Raw genomic sequence first — 20,800 nt, 5'->3', positions numbered from 1 at the left:
CTTCATCTGATGGGTATTTATCACTTGCGGAGTATGAAGCCTTCTGAATAGCTTAAATGTGTAAATTATGGGGGAACAGAACCATCATTTGAGACCATTAATGGAAGAATAATGTCTGGATTCATTATTGTTTGTATCAGTTTACCAAATTGATATTCGTCTGGATCCACTGAGGAGCAGGGCCATAGCATTATAATGAAGGATATTATATTGGATGTGTCACATCATAAAGGCAAGACCAAGCAACTTTGACAATTACCTTTAAATACAGTGCTGTGAACAAGTATTTACCCCCTTCCTGATTCCTTATTTTTCACACTTATATGTTTTAGATCATCAAACAAATTTTAATATTAGACAAAGATGACATGAGTGAAAAATCAGTGCAGTTTTTGATAAACAATTTCATTTGTTAAGGGGAAAAAGTCCAATTTAAACCAACTTGGCCCTATGTGGAAAAGTAATCCCCCTAAACCAGGTGTTTCCAAACTATGGCCCAGGGGCCAAATGTGGCCAGTGGCCCATTTTTGTTTGATTAAAATATTGCCTTAAATAGAGCATGACACTTTTGCTAGACTGTATTATTCCTCTTAATTTCAGCACAAGGCAGTGCTACCATGCTAATACTGTAAACAAACATTTTGACATGTTTTAATACTGTTTTTTAAGGACTAAATTGAGACACTATAATATTAAACACATGGCTACCAAATAGTGAAGATATATTGATTTATAGCTCCCTAGTGGATTACAGCAGCAAATAGCAGCACCAATGATGTTCCATGGGCGGAGCCAGTGGGAGCTAGTGCTCAGCGCTTCAGAGGTCCCCTGAAATCTGTTTGGCCTCCCCAGAATCCTCCAAATGATTGGCTATTTGCCTTATCAGCAATCAACTAGCCATTTAAGCATACCCAATCACTGAGCATGTTTTAACCAACATTAGATTGGTTTAACTTACTTTAACTCATTAAGTGCCAGCCTTTTATAAAATGGGAAGTGGCTTGTGCCAGCGTTTTTGGCCATTTTGAGTCATCTTTCAAGACCCACAGAATATTTTGTACTATGACTCTGAAAACACAGAATAGCGCAAATGAAAGAGCAAACCCTCTATTTCATCATGGAAAAAAAAACGTTTGTTTGCACCTTGTTCCATTCTTGAATTATCTGAAGTTGAATAGAGGCTAGTTTTACCAAAAAGACCAGTTTTTTGCTAGAAAGCTGAGAAAAAAAAACATTTTTATGAAAGAGAGTCTGTCAAGCAGAACTGTGATTTGAATGTTATAATTTTGCCTTCAATGACATAAAAGACATCTGAAAATTGAATTACAAATGTTATTTTATTGTAAAATAAATAAAATAAATACAAAATACAGTACAATACAACTGGACTGCCGCCAGGGACCCCCCATACGCCCATGTCCTCTCCTGCTTGTGTGTCCCCTGGCACTGCCTGTAAATTATAGAAGTAATATAATCTATAATATGTAATATATAATATATAATATAGATTTTTTTTTGTTCTTACCACTTTTTCTGCCAACACTGTGTTACAGAATTGCATGGGGCTTACTCCTCTCTCAGGTCTGCTTCTGAAATCACATGAGTGAACGCATAAGTGATGGTTTTATTTGATAAATTTGGCTGAATAATCAGTGGGTTCCTAACGTTAACTTACCTCCATCACTCTGGGACGGAGATCAAGATCCGCTCCGCTCACTCGGCAGCCATTCCTCAGAGTCTGGGTCGGAAAAGTCCATCTCTGAAGTGTCGACGCTGTTTGCATCCAGCTGGCCAGTGGATGCCGACGCACAGGGGAGACCTGGCGGCAGTCTTTAGCCTCTTGGCCGGCCAAAGCAGATGAATGAAAGCGCCGATGGCGGGCTCACTGTCGGTTTCAGTGAGTTACCAATTTCTCACACAAAAGTTTAAAGTTTCTTCCAGTGTCCGCTGGCAAAACTGGCCACTTGATCCCTCAGTTTTTTGGGGGGCATTTTGTGCCGATACTGAATATTTTAGAACTTTGAGCTTAGATTACCTCCATCCCTGCGTCTCCACTTCCTGCTCTGATCTCAGTTGTTTTTGATCTACCGTCTTCCGGGTTCCGACTACATATCCCAGAAGCTTCAAAATTACTCACAGCAAGTGTGAGAGTGCCCCCTTGTGCCTGCCGTTGAAAAAACACTTTGACGTATACACACATCATTGGCACTCAATGAGTTAATATCAAGGTGAGGCATATGAAAGTGGCCCCACCATCCTTATATATTTCTGTTTGTGGCCCCCAATGGAAAAAGTTTGGACACCCCTGCCCTTAACCTTATAACTGGTTGTGCCACCCTTGGACAGCAACTGCCCGCATGCATTTGTGACATCTGGCATCGTGTGGCTTGAGGCTACAAACTGATGGCTGAATATCGGGGTGAGAAATTAGCACTATCACCAGCCAAAATGTAAGTTTTTTTGCACATTGTGTTGAGAATTTTCTGAACCTCACCACTGTGGCAGACATATAAAAATAACATAACCAATTCATTTTGTGATGGCACATAAAATAAATTGAGGCCTATTTTTGCTTGTTTCTACTGACTTTATGACCAGAAACGAGAAGACCTAACCACTAATTGATTGAAGGACCCTGACTCCTCTTAGTGTCAGAACTGCTGTCAAATGTTTGCAGTCAGCTGTGTGCTCTGAGGGTTTGACTAAGGGCCAATCTCATTTCTACCCCTTAACCCTTCCCCTTAGTCTACCCCTTCACCTTGCCCCTTGAAACAGAGTGGTAAGGGGTACGGGGTGAAAACCTTCCCTTAAGAAATGAGACACCACTTGATTGGCATTCATCATCACACATTGCTGATAAATATCTGTGTCATCGGGGTGGAAATAAAGCTTCGACCATCTTGTTCATACTATGGATCTCCATGTTGATCTCTATTTATTTATAAAGTCACTAGTTCTGTTGTACATGTTTTCCTACTGAAAACACAATAAACTCACATCCCTAGTAGTTAAAGATTGAATATATGAGAAAACCTCAACTGTTTTTTCGATAATAATTTATAAATGCCAAAAATATTAACATTTACAGGTCTCCTACATTGTCTGTAGTGCCATTTTTCAAGTCAATGCAGTACATGGTTGGAAACTAATCATACCCCTTGGTTTCAAGTGTGGTCCTGAAAATTCTTCATTCAGGGGCTATAGCCTTTAGCCCTCAATTCAAAAGAGAGATGGGACACCCCTTCACCTTACATGAACACGCAAAACCAAGAGGAAGGGCTAAGATAAGGGTGAGGAGTAGGAATGGGATTGACCCCCAGTGTCATATAATTAGTGCTACAACTGGCCTAACCATGAAAGGTGTTTAAACCTGAGTTTCCCTTAACCGGCTTTGGGCGATTTTTGGCTGGTTTCAAAGGCTGATGTCTGGCAGGTACAAACATTAATGGTCAAAATATCCACCTGAAAATATGCCAATGACCACTTAGTAAATACTGAATATATACATACGTATGATGTATTGTGTTACCTAGAAGATATGTTGCAAGAATTCTTCAACATAAACTCAAAGTCATCTGACTACACCTACTTTCTGAGCAGTGCCGGGGTTGTCTATCTATTCAGGCAGCAAGCACATGGCTAATTAAGGCGTGTGAATATTCATGAGATCAGTGTGGATGCCGTCACACCAAGCCTATCTCCAAGGGAGTCTAAAGCTAGTGGAAACAATGCAGGGAAATCTTTACCAGAACACTCTTGAAAACAGATTTTTAATCTCAGTGAGGTTTTTCTGGTGAAATAAAGGTTCAGTAACATCAGCGGCATGGAAGGATTTTGAGTTAGTAATAAAGAAGCTGAAAAAAGGGAAGTGTAGACAGCAGGTGGGAGATAAAGGCCTATGCCGAGCAGAGTTCTAGTGGACTTGGGTGGGTGAATCTACCTATGACCATTTCTCAGATAAAGTAGAACTGTATCATGTTGTGCAGAACGGCATGGACCACTTTGACCTATAGCAAGGGCTTTATCTCTGTTACTTGTAGCTGGTTGTTAATGCTCGTGTTAGCTGATGGGTTTTGAATCCACCAGCCAAAGCAGATACGCAAAAAAGCTAATTTCTTACCTTGCTGTACATTCTCTTTCAGGATTTTCAGGTTGAGAGCAGAATGTATGGTTCCATCAGTTACAACAAGTGGTTCAGGCTCTGAAATAACAAAGCAGACATCACACTACCACCATGTTGGATTGTTGGTGTGACATTCTTTTGATGAAATGCTGTTAGGTTTAAGCCAAATTTAACTTTCAAAAAGTTCAACTTTTGTCTCATGAGTTGGTAGAACATTTTACCCAAATCTTGGGAATCATCAAGAGGTTTTTTGGCAAATGTGAGACAAGCTTTTGTGTACTTTTTGGTCAGCAGTGGTTTTGGTCTTGGAACTCTCGCATGGATGCCATTTTTGCCCAGTGTCTTTCTTATAGTTGAGTCATGAACACTGACCTTAACTGAGTCACGTGAGGCCTGCAGGTCTTTAGATGTTGCTCTTTGTTCTACTGGGACCTCATGGACAAGTCATTAATGAAAGGCTGGGAAGGTTTACCACTGTTCCAAGTTTTCTCCATTTGTGGGTAATGACTCACTTACCATGGTCTACTGGAGTCCCAAAACCCTGGAAATGGCTTTGTAACCCTTTCCAGACTGATGCCAATGACTTTGTTTCTCATCTGTTCTTGTATTTATTTAAAATGGCACCATGATGTGTTTCTCTTTTAGATCTTTTAGTCTACTTTAGTCGGACAGGTTCTATTTAAAGGATTTCTTAATCCAGCAGGTCTGGCAGTAATGGGGCCTGGGTGTGGCCAGTGAAACTGAACTCAGCTTTATTACAGGAATTTGAGGTCTTGTTGTGATAATTTAGAATTTCATAACTGTGTTGATACATATATGTTACCTAAAATTAGACAAAACACATACTGAGATTGAAGTTTTTGCACTGTGTGAGCTCTGGCTGATGTAGCTTTGAGATGACAGCTTGTAGCCCAGATGCAGAAATGTTATTTTTCATGAATGTTCATATATACTGTTGCTCGCAGACAGACTATACATTCTTATTTTTGAATGAAACAGGCTCCAGTTTTGTGAGAGCTATTTCTAAGACAATTTACAAATACCCATCCTGTTAATAATGTGTTCTTAGCTGTCTGATTCTCTGAAACCTTCCTAGTACAATACTGGGAAAACATGAGCCACAGAAAACTCTCACTTGGTTTATTTACAGGGCCTGTTTCAGTAGAAGGCTTGCATTGTGAAAGCCAATCCAAATGACTTCTCAGTGAGCAGAAATATTATTTTGTAGCCAACAAGAGACACAGAGTGGTTTGTTACGCTGATGGAAATACACAATGCTGCAAACACCATGCAAGCCATTACTTTAAAGGTAGCAGTAATGTGTTTGTTTTCCCTGGCTTGATTTTTGACTGGCCCCCTTTTTTCTCTGAACAGTCTAGCCCGAGTTATTATCTGAGACCTGGCTGTTACAGTGTTTGAGCTACAGCTTTTATTTCAGATGTAATGGTTTGTACTACATCAGCCACAAAACATCATCAGTCCCTGAAAGTGTTTCTCAGCCTAGCATTTTCCATACCAGTCTTCATCATGGTGTCACCTTCACTGGGCTTTAACGCTCAGCATGGAGCTCTGCAAACCATCTTCACACAGTGAAAAGAGATTGTTCCCAGCTCAAGTCTGCCATTAAGGTCAATGACTCTGACCCGAGAGCCGCAGCAATCGCCCTGCAGGGGGGGTCACAGAGCAAGAGGGTGACGATTGGCGAACAGTGGTAGATGTATTGAGCTTGTCAGTGATACTGCTTTGAAAAGGTTGTCAGGGCATGAGCCAAAGTCAGACTTCGACTTGGATGAAATTCTAATTTCACAGAGAACACGGTTCTCTGTCCACACCTGGAATTCATACTTGTCTTGGCACACAGACAGCTCAGAGTTAATAAGTTTACATCTGGTGTTACAGTATGTCACAACAAAGACAATTAGGCCCTGGTGTGTCCTGATAGTACCAGCTGAAGTCTTTGGTGCATTTTCAAAGCGGGAATGTCCACTTTGGAAATTAATCAGTCAAAGCGTTTGGCAAATCCAGCCATCAGCAGGGCCTGGGATGTAACCCTGCTTCCTTAGTGACCACAATTAAAAGTGTGGTCCCATAATAAGCTTAATATTCATCACTTTATCAAAAGTTAATGCTATGTGTCAGCACCAGTGAGGCAGCCTAACATGCCAGTTAGACAGTTTTATATATTCATGGTATGGGATATACAACCCCAGTCCCAAAAATAGGGGACAGGACAATTTAAGATTGTGTGGCAATGGTGAACATTGTCAGAGTGAGGAGGCCAGCTGCTTTAGTTTTGGGAGAGGAATGTTGTCCCATTCTTGTCTGATGTAGGATCCTAGCCGCTCAACAGTCCTGGGTCTTTTGTGCCAGATTTTTCTTTTTCATGATGCACCAAATGTTTTCTCTGTGCACGCCAGTTCAGCACCGGACTGTGAAGCCATGCTGTTGTGATGGATGGTTTGTGGTATGTGGTTTAGCACTGTCTTGCTGAAATATGCAAGGTCTTCTCTGAAAGCGAGGTCTTGATTGTAGCATGTTTAACCTTTATTTTCTCCAGTTTTGATAGTTAATTTCCAAATGTATAAGCTGCCCACACCATAGGCACTAATAAAACCCCATACCATCAGAGACACAGGCTTTGAACTGTGCAATGATAACAAGCTGGATGGTCTCCATCCTCTTAAGGCCTTATGATACAGCGTCTGTGGCTTCTTTAAGAAATTTCAAATTTGGATTCATCTGACCACAGAACAGTTTTAAATTTGGCTTCAGCCCATTTTGAATGAGCTTTGGCCCAGAGAAGACGGCAGTGTTTCTGTTTATGTTCACATATAGCTTCTTCTTTGCATTAAACAGCTGAAATATACACTTATGAACAGCATGGCAAACTGGGTTGACAGACATGATATCTGGAAGTGTTTCTGAGCCCATGCAGGGATTTCCAGTACAGAATTAGTCCTGTTTCTAATGCAGTGCCAACTGAGAGCCCAAAGATCACCAGCAGCCAATACCAACCTTCAGCCTTGTCCCTTGCACACAGAGATTCCTCCTGATTCTCTGTTTTTTTTAGGATATTAAATGCTGCAGATGGTGGGATATTCAAGGTCTTCGAAATTTTAAGTCGAGGACATTTTCCTGAAGTTGTTCCACAGTTTTTAGACACAGTTTTTCAAATAGGTGAACCTCTAGCAAACTTACTTCTGAGAGATTCTGCCTCTCTAAAAACTCCCGTTATAATTGGTCATGTTACTGACCTGTTGCCAATTAACCCAATTAGTTTCAAAGTGCTTCTCCAGCTGTTTTCCATTAGCACCACTTACTTGCAGCCTTTTGTGGCCCTGTCCCTACTTTTTTGAGATGTGTTGCTGCCATCAGATTGAAAATGAGGTAATATTTTTTCATGAAATGGTAAAATATCTCAGTTTCAACACCTGATATGTTGTTTATGTTCTTTTGTGAATTAAACATGGTTTTTTGAGATGTGGCATTATTGCATTATGTTTGCATTTAAATTTTTCAGAAGTGGGGTTATATTTCAGGATTGGGGTTATACTGGCAGTTGTCCATCTGAAAAACTGCCAATAGGAAGTGTTTGAGAAAGGAGACCACCCGTTACAACCAAAGTATGCAGAAGAACATCTCTTAACACACTGATCCTTAAAGCGGGGTTACAATCCTGTCAGCTTAGAGCAGGAAACTGAGGCTGAAATTTGCAGATGGCTCATTATAACTGGACAATAGACAACTGGAGAAATGTTGCCTCGTCTGCAACATTTGGATGATAGGTTCATAATTTGATGAAAGCACGGGTCTATTCTGCCATGTATGCATAGTTCAGGCTGCTGCTGCTGTAATGGTATTTGGAACATTTTCTTGGTCCACTTTGGCCCCCTAAGTATGAAATGAGAAAAATTTAAATGCCACAGCTTAGTTGAATGTTGTTACTGCCCATGTCCATCCTTTTACAACCAGTGTACCCATCTTCTGATGGCTACTTCCAGCAGGTCTGTGCCTTGTCACAAAGCTCTAATCAAGGGATCATAAACTCAAGGCCTTTGGGATTCACTGGCTGGGCCATATTAAACTCCTGGCATAAACATTGATGTTACACATTAATAACAAGTCTTTAGTCTGTGGGTTCCTGTGGTGGAGGGATGTGGAGAAAAGATCATCCCTGGTCTGTCAATCAAATGACTAAAAAAAACCTCTCAAATGGGATCCAGGTCCAGGAAACAGGATGATGAAAACAGATGTATTTGTTTGTGGAGTTTACACTCAGAAATATTTAGGCCTCATTCTTCAGATTTATGTATTTCATTTGCATATAAAATTTCCATCCATTTGAATTACTTAGATTTAACATAAATCCAGTTTGATCTAGAGTGACAAATATCCAGCACATAAAGTTTATTGGCCTGTTTATGTTTAATCTAAGTAATTCAAATGGATGGAAATTTTATATGCAATTGACATACATAAATCTTAAGAATATTTCTGTGAGTGTAGAAGAAGAAAGAGCTGTTTTGAGGGTAAATATAATCTTAGCTGTCATTACTTGGCAAAACACAGAATTCAGTAAGAGACACTCCAGGGAGACTAGAAGTTAGATTCTCTGCCTGAGCTTGATACCAGTCCTATGCAGCCTGTGGTCTGGAACCAGGTCGAGCCATGATCCTCATCACTCCTTAATGGCTCAGTGTGGGTCAGGCTCAAGGGGAGTCAAAGACATAATTATATTTTTACCCTTGATTTTTGCAGTTTTGGCAGTTTTTTCTTGTAAAAATTTCAAAATGACCTACCGAAGTGCAGACCCACTGCATAAACCATGAGACATGATGCCTGGGTTTGCTGGTTGTGTTTCTGTTATTATGGCTCTTTTAAAACACAGTTGATTTCTCTAACACTGTAGATTTTTTAAATGTATGTTTTTGACATAATGAGGGAAAGCTGGTGTTCAAAATTGGAGATCTGCCAGCCTGCTTAGCTCCACAAACATATAAAAATAGTGCAGTGGGGGTTGAGTGAGGGACAGGGAGCACAGCCTGCAATTACAGTCAGGTGGAGGAAAAAGAGGCAAATATTTCAATTGATCATCTGTTCAATGCAACTCAGTTTATCACTGAAGTTAGTACAGAGCGGTGCAAACTGTAAATGCTCTCTGAGCATTCAGTGCACAGTGATGTCTGCGTGTCAGTTCCTCATCCTCACTGCTCTGTTCATCATTAACAACAAATAGGCCACATCTGTAATTCATGCTTCTATGTTTGCTGCTTAAGATCTCATCTGAACAGGGTTCTTTCTTTTTTGCATATTTGTTACACTGACATGTTTCAGATTAATTGGGAAAAGACATCTAAACCTACCTGGCTCTATGTGAAAAAGTCATGGCCCCCTAAGTCTAATAACTGGTTGTGCCACCCTTAGCGGGAAAATCTGCAAGCAAGCACTTCAGAATGAGTCTTTCACATCACTGTGGAGGAATTTTGGGCCAGTCTTCTTTGCAGAATTGTTTAATTCAGCCATATTGGAGGGTTAAACAGCCTGTTTATAACTAAGTCTTGATTTTGATGAAGCAACTCCAAACCTTCATTCAGAGGTGGACTTATTGATGTGTCTGGGATCATTGTTCTACTGCATAACCCAAGCAGTCTTAAGCTTAAGGTCAGAAACTGATGGCCAGACATCCTCCTTCAGGATTTTCTGGTACAGAGCAGAATTCATGGTTCAAACAAGTGGTCTAAGTCCTGAAGCAGCAAATCAGCTCCAGACCATCACACTGCCCCCATCATGTTTGACTGTTGGTGTTTATGAACTGCTGTTTTAGTTTTATGCCAGATGTAATAGGACACACACCTTTTGAATTGTCTGTCCACAGAATATTTCTTGGGGATCATCAAGACGTTTTTGGCAAATGTGAGACAAGCCTTTGTAAGTTTTTGGTCAGCAGTGGTTTTGGTCTTGGAACTCTCCCATGGATGCTGTATTTGCAGAGTCTCTTTATTATTGTTGAATCATGAACTCTGACCTTAACTGAGTCAAGTGAGGCCTGCAGGTCTTAAATGTTGTTCTGGTTTTTTTATGTGACCTCCTGGATGAGCTGTTGAAGGACTCTTGGAGTTATTTTGGTAGGTCGGTCACTCCTTGGAGTGTTCTGCATTGTTCCAGGTTTCCTCCATTTGTGGGTAATGACTCTCACCTTAGTTGGAAATGGCTTTATAACCCTTTCCAGACTGATAGATGTCTGTGATTTTGTTTCTCATCTGTTCTTGTATTTATTTAGATGACAGCATGATGTGTTGCTTTTTGAGATCTTTTAGCCTACTTTACTTTGTCTGACAGGTTCTATTTAAGGGATTTCTTGGTTCAACTTCTGGCAGTAACCTGGCCTGGACGTGGCTAGTGGAATTAATCTCTGTTCTCTAAAATATGTGGTTAACAAGGAAGAAGAAAAATACTTTTTCACAAAGTTCAAAGTTGAATTCTTAAAACCATCTTAAAGAAATGTTGGGTTTAAATCATGCCAGCCCATAAATACTGTACAGTTAATGGGACAAGCCAGGCTTGTGGAGAACTTGCACGGGAAGGCTCAGGAAGGGTTAGGCTGGAATTTTTGGGGTTTTATCTAAGCTCCAAAGGAGGTGAGAGGGAGAAGCGAGCCATGCAGCTACAAGGAAGGCCAAACATTACAGTAACATCTTCAGCACAAAGTCACAAAGGATGCTGATGCTGCAGTATGTTGCTGGGATGCACATGGACAGACTATCATTGCAGCCAAAATCTGAAGTAACTGTGCAATACTATCATGGGACCATAGGCCAGAATCTTGGAGGAATGTTTCCAGAATCTAGTTCAGTGTGTGCCATGCAGATTAGAGGCAGTATGAAGGAAAAATGGGGTCCCCCAAGTTCCAGCAAGTTGTGCCTAAACCAGAAACTTCAGTGTAAAGAGCTCACAGTCAGACAGATATTCTGAGAACTAATTATGCTTGACAGACATGAAGGCCTTGTAAAATAAGCTGTGCATCATATATCACATAAAATGTCATATTTATTATATGTCACTCTTTTTTGGCTTCTCAGAATCATTTTCTACTCTACAGTATTACCCTGACTTTAAAATCTTACTTCACACATCAACCATTCTGACACCAAGGGTAAAAAAAAGTCTTAGAGATCAAAACTTTAATTTGAGCTCCACTTCTTTGCTCCAGCATTAAAAGTCTGCATGAAAATTCAGCTGCTGCTATTTTAGACTGCAGGAGCGACTATTAGGGTGCACACAGTAGCCAGGTTCAAGAAGTTTAAATCCCTGTGAAGTCTGGGTAGGAGTGTAGTTGAAAGAGAGGTGCTGTGAGCCTTCAGCCAAGGTTCTGGGCAAAAAATCTAAAATTATTCAGATGGATTGCAAGGACTAGAAACTAGTCATCAGTCACAGCTTTTACATAACTTCAAAACATTCTCCCTAATGTTAATTAAAAACAGCCCTCAGTGGCTTATGTTATCTTTAAAATTACAGCGTTTACAAAACAGGAGGTGTCCTTGTTGGCCCATAAAATAGACTTACAAGATCAATGATGCTATGAGCTATTGATCTCTGTGATTAAATACATCTCAGTCATGAAGGTGGGATATATATCAAGCAGAGTAGAAAGCTCAAAAAGGTGGAGGCGGCACTGAATTGGATTTTTCAAATCAACATTAACAAGGCAGTCCAGGTCAATGCGTGAAAAGATTACAGGTTATAAGAGACTGTGGCTAATGTGGATGTAATCTGAATAATCATTAAGGCACAGCAGCATCTAAAGCAGGAGGCCCAGCCAGGTATGATAACCTCCTCAGCTAGACCTTTTTCATGCTGCTTCTGATTGGAGCCAAGCGATATGGACCAAATGTCATACTTTGATATTTTTGGGTGAATGGAACTTGACATGATATATGTAGCAAAAAAATATAAGTTGTAGACACCCAGTGACTTCCAAAAATCTCCTATACACAGTCTAAACTGAACAAAAGGATTGGAAACATTTCTGTTTTTATTGAGAGCGTCAAAATTCATATACTTTTAAATACCATATGTTATAAATAGATGAAATATGTGGCATCAAAGACTACAGAAAGATACGGAAGAGGATTAGGGCCACTGAAAAAAAAATGACGCGCAGTTTTTGTTTTTTATTTACTTCTGAAAAAAGTCAGAATTCTGAGATTAAAGTCAGAATTCTAAGAAGAAAGTCTGAATTATTTCTGACTTATACAATTCCAGAGACATTACTGCAGCATAAATATTCCTAAAGCCCACACTGTCCTGAAAAAAAAGGATGGTTAGAGCTTGACTGTGCACCACAGGGTCGATGTTTTACAAGCTTTTTATGACAAAAAGTCCAGGCAAGACAAAATAGTTAAAATAGAATGGGGCTTAGAGGGTTGAATGAAGCTGATTGGTCAGAAGCTTTTTCAGGACTCACACAGTTGTTTCAAACTGGAGCTTTGCAAGATGGCTTTGCCTGATGGAATCTAGCCAGCCCATCTGTTTAACAAGGCAAATTAAAAGCACTTATCTTGTTTCCTTACCTCACCTGCACAAATTCACATTGTGAAAGCTGTACACACAAGCTGTAATTCTTTTTAGTGCAAACATAAATAAATAAATAAATGAATAAATGAATAAAATTATCTCAGGCTATAAATGATATAGTGTGTATGCAAATGGATTAACTTGTTCCCCATGCTAATAAACAATAAATGCATAAATGCAGGAGTTTCCAGCATTTTTTTAATACAAGGCCTACATGTAGGTGGGTATTCTTTAAAAATGATGGTTTACCTCTGTTTTCCAAAATAAACCCATCTACACACACTATCAAAGAAAAAAGAGCTGAACCTTCCTCATGTCACTACGTCTCAGGGTGATGTGATTGAGTCTGTGTCATCTTGTAAATATCTTGGATTCTTGAATGATGATTCTTTGACTCTTAAGCTTCATATTGATCAACTTTGTGGCTGGGTTTTTATTTCAGGAATAAGTGTTGTTTTTTGTTTGAAGCAAAAAAAAAAAAAAGGTTGTTTCTGCCACTTTTATGTCTTTGATTATGGTGATGTTCTGTAAATGCATCCATCTTCTTAATGCCTTAAATCTTTGGATACTGTGTACCATGGGGAACTGAGGTTTACAGCGAACCTTACATCCTTAGCTCGTCATTGTACCCTGTACAACTGAGTTGCTTGGCCTTCTTTGATGACATGTAGGCTAAATCATTGGCATATTCTTATTTATGAGGCTTTATTCAATCTTCAGCCTGTGACTCAGTCACAAAATTTACTGCCGCTCTCTGTTCCCAAAGTTTGTCTTGAAATGAATAAAAGGAGTTTCAGGTTTGCTGCTCCTGCAGCCTGGAATCTTCTTCAGGACACCTTAGCTACTTTCACACTGCCTCTCTTTTCAGTGTTTGTTACGCCTTCGTTCCGCAACGCCGTTCTGTATGAAAGCAACCGTTCAGCAATGGGGGGGCGATCTCGCCCCACCTCTGATCCGGATCAAGAGGTAGTATCAGAGCTGTAACAGACTTTTTTACAACAAGTGTGAAAGGACGTCACAGCATTCTACAATGGCGAGTGTGAGGTGCTGTCTCCATAAACGGGAGATTTAAAAACCAGCGCGGTTTAATCGAGCAGCATTCCACCAGAGAAAACAACAGGGGGATAAAACAAAGAATAATGTGGATTAACTGGAGAGACTGCGAGGTTAAAGGGGTGATCACACTCTGCACAGGAGAGGAGAGAGCAGACACATCTCTGCTCACAGCAGCATCTGAAAAGTTCCATAATGTGTTCAAGTGAGCTCAGTACTCTGAAGTTTCCAACCTCCGATGCAAATACGTGCGCCGTGACACTGCTTAAAGTCGGACCTCCAACTCAGAAACATGGAGGAAAAAAGTCTGTTGGATCTAATCGATCAAAATGAATGTTCGTGTTATTTTTCCCGTATTTCATTTAGAAAATACAAAGTTTTGAACCGAGAAATCCAGAGTTTCAAGTTTCATTGAAAGCAGCAGCTTGGGCAGCGGCTGCCATCTGAATACAGGATGCCGGGGTGTGTGTGTAAGCTCGGGCGTGCACGGCTCTGTTACACCTTTGTGTGAATTGCTCATTGCAGAACAGAGACGGGCATTCCTTTCGCCTTTAATGCTGAATCTCTGTGTAAAAACGGCTCTTATGTCTTAAGGAGCTGGCCTTCTTTAATCTTTTTAAAGGTAGATTGAAGGCACTGGAGGATGTTATATCAGGTTGTAGATGTTTTGACTGATGACTTTCTGATCTGCGACTCAGATTTGGTATCTCTGTGATTGTAATTGCTTTGGTTTTTTTGTGTCTGTGTCTTTGTTAAATGTTCTGCTGCCTGTCTTGACCAGGACATTGCTGTAAATGAGATTTTTAATCTCAATGAGGTTTTTCTGCTAGTTAAATAAAGTCAATTTGAGAAATATTCCTCTCAAAAGCATCCTGGTCCACATGATAATGCAAAAATGCACTGTTAGGTGCTTTTAAAGGCGAACCATGTCAGCTGTAGTCTGTCCTTCACTGAGCAGGTGAAGTAGCTCACTCACAGACAGCGCTGTTGTCCTTGACATGCCAAGACTTTCTCACTTCCTTCTACAAAGAGATTTTCATTCTTGCAGTCATCCCACTAACCTGAATCAGGTCTGAACCAGGCACCTCTGTTCTTGAACATAGCACAGTTAACAATGTAAACCACCACACAGTAAGCAACCATGTAAATAAAAGTAAATCACTGCACACTGGTGACTCAAAACAGAGGAAAAAAACACGGCACAGTTTCATGTTATGAGCCAAAAGACTCTGTTTTCCTCATTTATACATAAACAGTGTCCAGAGGTTCTAAAAATCTGCACTCTGGAACAGGTCCAAAAGGTAATTTTCAGCAACCTTAAAGACTGTTTGCTTGTGTAAGAAAGGACAAAATGCACACTTGCATTTTCAAAAATTACCACCTACTGGTGTGCAGCTACTCTTTTAATCTGCATCAAAATAAACTGCATTAATATAAATAATATCTGTTAGAAAACACATGAATGTATCTTAAAACACTACTCCTCATGTGTTATCCACAGAGTGAAACCCCCTGCCGTTGGCTGTTATTGCAGATACAGAATATGTTCCTCGTCTCGTTAGTTAAAAGAGGTGTACACTGATATTAAAGGTTGTTTAATTTGACCTGATTTCCCCCTGCAGCCTAGACGCTTCATCTCCACTGTTGAGCCAGCAGCTAGAAGCTTTAATATGCTCATTTTCAGCTTGTAACTGGCTAATAGTTTGCAGACTGGGTCACTCTGAATTTAATCAGCTGTAAGTCGGTGCTTAACCGTGGTTAAGTGCAGCCCTGAGGACCTAACTTTAAAAAGGAAGAGTGAAAGTCTTTAGTGAGGCTTCAAAACCCATGTCAGGACAAATGGGCGGGAGTGAAGTATTTGTTGTAATTCTTGATTCTCTTTTATGACTACTTTTCAAAAATTAACATTCAGGTCAGTCCGGCTCCTGAAGTAAATGAAGGTATTTTTAGATTAAGAACTCCAGCTGACCTTTCCCGGCTCTTATCTCTTCTGTGAGGTTTTTTTGTGGAGACAATTACTCATTGATGTAGTCCCAAGTTGGCTACTGAGAATAAGGCCAATGCTGCTGCTGCCAAGTGAGTGAGTTATGTAAACAGGCAGACACAGAAGAACAGTGGAGGGAAGCGGCTCCACACATACGATGAATAGGAGTTGTGGTTTTTTATTCCCTGTAAACTGTCTGAGCTCCCAGCTGACTATGTGTCAGGGCATTGGGCCTAAAGTACTTTATTTTACTGCGACCACAGCACAGACAGAGACCATTTCCCGATATATTCACCCTCTAGCACTTTTGCTTTACAAACATATAGCATATGAGGTCATATGTTGCAGATATTGGATTGTAACTAAACACAAGTTTTTTTGTTTTGTTTTGTTTTGTTTTTTTTTTGCTAAGGTGAATCTACCCTTGAATTAAATTTAAAAAAATGCCTAAAAACAAAAATATTGTTTGGACAAAGGTTTTCTGCTGCCTGACCAACCAGACAGTAATGACTTTGTATTCAAATGCATGTACTTTGATACGGAGATAGCCCGCTTTGTAGCTATAACAGCCTCCACTCTTCTTAGAAGGTTTTCCACAAGATTCTGGAGTGTTTCTGTGGGAATTTGCGCCCATTTGTTCTGTAGAGTATTTATGAGGTCAGGCAGTGATGATGGAGGAGAAGGTCTGGCTTACAGTTCACCCCAAAGGTGCTTGATGGTGTTGAGGTCAGGGCTCTGTGCAGGCCAGTCAAGTTCTTCCACATGGAACTCATCAAACCATGTCTTTATTGTCCTTGCTTTGTGCACTGGTGAACAGTCATGCTGGAATAGTAAAGGGCCTTCCCCAAACTGTTGCCACAAAGTTGGAAGCATAGCATTGTCCTAAATGTCTTGGTATGCTGAAGCATTTTTTGTCCTTCACTGAAGATAAGAGGCTTGGGCCAAACCCTGGAAAAACAGCCCCATACCATTATCCATCCTCCAGCAAACTTCACAATGCAATATTCAAGGCGGGTAACATTCTTCCAACATTTGCAAAACCCAGACTTGCCCCTCTTTTGGAATTTCATGAACCATCTTATTGCAAAGGTGGCATCCATCTTAGTACCATGCTTGAAGTCACTGAGTTCTTCAGAGCAACCCATTTTGTATCACTGAAGTTTGTAAATGGAGACTGCATGGCTAGGTGTTTGATTTTATACACCTGTGGCAACAGGTCTTATTGAAACATTTGAAAAATAATTAACAGGTGTGGCCAAATACACTAGTCCTTATAGTGTCTGTATGGACATGGTTGGGTGATGTGGAAGGAGATAACACATGTCCACTCATGTCTTCGGTCTGTCATTATTGAATCTATGCAACACACACATTAACTGATGATCCTGTTTAGCTAGTTTTTTTTTTTTAACCATAAGCAACAAATTGAGAAGCAGCAGTGTCACTTTTGAGACTGAAATGTCAATTAAAGTCGATGACTTCTCTCCTCCAGAGTCTCCTGTGGGCCACAACCAGAGTGGTTAAACTGTTTGCACAGGCAGTAAATGTTGAGAAAGTTGATGCTGAGGTCAGAGAGGGTCATGAGTGAATTGGGGGCATCTTTAGATGTTGAAGGATGCCCTTGGGAAGATTGGTAAAACTGTGTGATTCAGTTAATATCACATTCATTTGCTCCACAGGGCAGTCAGTAATCAGCCATGATGTTATAACCACCCAAGTTAGACTAACCACCAGCCATGGGTGGGCCTTTATGGGTATGTGCCCATCCACTTGTCCATTTGACCAACACTTAAAGTTTAGGAGATAATGATTTTCTTACTGGTAGGCCATTTATCAGAAAGTGATAAATGATAATTGCAGATGGGTTTTTATTTTGAGAAACCCAGCAGGTAAATTCTGCCTGCCAACTGGTAGATATCTTTGCAAGCAAGTCTTTTTTTATTTTTAGACCTTGGAGTAGTGTGTTAATCAGGCCAACAAAGATTTTGCTCAGGTTTATGCTTTGGCAGTGTAGGAAAAATGAACACATCTGAATAGCATTAGTTATTTATGATCATCCAGCTTCTATCACTCCAGTGATTCCTCTTATACTGCTGCTTACGCCTCAACAAACTTGAGAGACAAGGCCATGACTCTCTAATGGACTATGCAGTGATTAACTCATCTAGTGACTGCGTCAGAGACGAAGAGTTCAGCGCTGTACACTGTAATCAAACATTGTTAGTTATCAGCTATTTCCTAATGAGAGTAACTGACCCATTACAGAGTGGAGTATTTTCTCTGCTGCTGACTGTCATAAATAATAATTGTTGTTATTATAACCATTAGGACCTCTGCTTTGCCTTATGTTGTTATCAGAGAGGACTCCAAGATCTGAGAATTAACCTTTGTTGGTGTGTAAATGTCTGGAGAAGAACTGGAACTGCAGTGTCCAAGATAGACACTGATAGGAGTTGATTCACATCATCACAATGGGCTTAAAATGGTTTTATAATGCAGAATAGTGTTATTTTAAAGATGCATGGTTATGTATTGAAAATCAGCAATAAATCTGTAATCTAGAAAAAATTTACAGCCCCAGTTCCAAAAAGTTGGGACTGTGTAAAATGTAAATAAAAACAGGGTGTTATGATTTGCAAAATCTCATAAACCCATATTTCATTCACAGTGGAACATAAACAACGCATCAGATATTGAAACAGAGACATTTTAGATTTTCAGGGAAAATATTTTAGCTCAATTTTAATTTGACTGTAACATCACATCTCAAAAAAGTAGAGGCAGGCTGACAAAAGGCTGGAAATTAAGTGGTACTAATGGAAAAAACAGCGGGAGGACCATTTGCAACTATTCATTAGGTCATTAACAGGACTGAGTTTAAAAGGAGCATTTTCAGACAGGACAGGCAGGAAGTAAAGATGAGCAAAGGTTCACCAGTCTGCAGAAAAACAGCTTCTTGACATTGTGGAAAAACTTCAGGAAAATTTTTCTCAACATTAAATTGAAGACTTTAAAAATCCCACCATCTATGGTACATAATATCAAACGATGTAGGGAATCTGGAGAAATCTCTGTGCGCAAGGGACGAGGCCAGAGGTCAGTCCTGGATGCTGGGGATCTTCAGCCCACAGGTGGTACTGCATTAAAAACAGGCATGATTCTGTACTGGAAATAATTGCATGATTTCAGGAACACTTCCAGAAATCATTGTCTGTCAACAGTTCACCGTGTCATCCCCAAAGCTGTATCATGCAAAGAAGAAGCCATTTGTGAACATGATCCAGAAACACTGCCATCTTCTGTGGGCCAAAGCTCATTAAAAATGGACTTAGGGAAAATGGAAAACTGTTCTGTGGTCAGATGAATCCAAATTTGAAATTCGTTTTTTAAACTATGGACACCGTACCCTGAGGACTTAAGAGGAGTGGGACCATCCTGCTTGTTATCAGTGCACAGTTCAAAAGCCTGCATTTCTGTCGGTATGGGGTTATACTATTTCCTATGGCGTGGGCAGCTTACACATCTGGAAAGGCACCATCGATGCTGAAAAGGGTAGAGACATTTTGTAGCAACATATGCTCCAATGCAGACAACCACATACTGTCAAGAGGGAGGGGCAGTGGGACACAAATGCAGACAGCAGGTTTCAAAAAGTTATCCTAAAACAATTACCACTACATCGCAAGCAATACATGGGAAAAGGAAGAATACCAAAGCAAAAATGATAACAAGCCAAACCAATAAACTCCGGTTCTAATAAATAGTTGACAAGGGAAACAGAACCACTGCTGCCGTGCAGCTGAAAAGAAACAGACTTCTAGGGAGGGTGAGACAATTGTCTTCAGAAGAAACTCAAAGATTCCCAGACTGGGGTTCAAGAGAGAGACAAAGGAAAGCTGGTTATGTCTCCAGTAGCAACAAACTAAAACTCTGGGGTAACTAGTAATTTTAAGGAAAATGCTCTGAGACAAGAGTCAACAATGCTTGAGAAACTTCACTAGAAACGCACAAGGAGAACCCAGAGAAGATGCTCTCAATATCTCTGAAGGTGAGATAATGAGTCTGCACTGAGTGCTGCAACCCAAGAGCATATATAAGCTTTCCACTCCTGGTCTCACTCAGTGCTGATCAGCCACACGCACCTGGCACAGCCCTGATTGAATCAGCCACACATACACCTGGCAAAGCACTGATTGGTTCACCCTCAGTGAATGCCCTGTGTGATCGCCCTCACACCTACCACATCTAACATGGCTTCACCTTAGAAGAGTCCAAGTGCTGAACTGGCCTGCCTGCAGTCCAGATCTTTCACCAATAGAAGGTATTTGGTGCATCAGGAAATTAAAAGAGGACCCAAAACTGTTGAGCGGGTAGAATCCTACATCAGACAAGAATGGGACAACATTCCTCTCTCAAACTCCAGCAACTGGTCTCCTCACTTCCTAAACAATTGTTAAAAGAAGAGGGGATGCTACACAATGTAAACATGGCCCCATCCCTACTTTTTAGTGCTGTGTTGCTGCCATCAAATTCAAAACGAGCTCATATTTTTTATGAACTTGTAAAATGTTATAGTGTTGTTTATGTTATTGGGAATGAAATATGGATTTATGAGATTTGGAAATAATTTAGTTCTTTTTAGATTTAAAATATCCACAACGCCCCAACTTTTTTGGAATCGGGGTTGTATATTCCCTCCAACAGCCAAAATAAAAACCACATCCAATATTTTAGAAAAACCACTATTTAAGTCATGTGGATTGTCAATGATTGTGAACATTTTCATGATTATTGTTGAGTTAAACCACATTCTTGTGGCAAAAAGCCTAACTGATTCCTGCTGTACCTCACAACCAAGCCGAAAAACCCCTAATAGCATCCTCACAGATCCAACACCAGATAAAGCTCCAGTGGGCCTCATATCCCTTTTCACCACAGTCTTGTATTCTATATATTGACTCATTAAAACTAGTAAACTGTGCCCTTTAAAACCCAGTCTGCTTTCAGGATGTATGACTGACACATTTGTTTTTGTGCTTGTGTCTCAAAAATGTGTCTGTCAGGCT

At 40.2% G+C, this 20,800-nt stretch overlaps 1 protein-coding gene across 3 annotated transcripts in view; it reads left to right on the top strand.

Annotated features, from left to right (window-relative positions):
* sorcs3 (sortilin related VPS10 domain containing receptor 3) overlaps positions 1 to 20,800 on the top strand; it is a 463,686-nt gene that overhangs the window by 268,262 nt on the left and 174,624 nt on the right. The window lies entirely within an intron of this gene.

Source organism: Cheilinus undulatus, linkage group 4, assembly GCF_018320785.1.
Source record: "Cheilinus undulatus linkage group 4, ASM1832078v1, whole genome shotgun sequence".
NCBI classification, from domain to species: Eukaryota; Metazoa; Chordata; class Actinopteri; order Labriformes; family Labridae; genus Cheilinus; species Cheilinus undulatus.
Note: the sequence above shows the minus strand (reverse complement) of the source record. Positions and strands in the feature narration are given on the sequence as shown.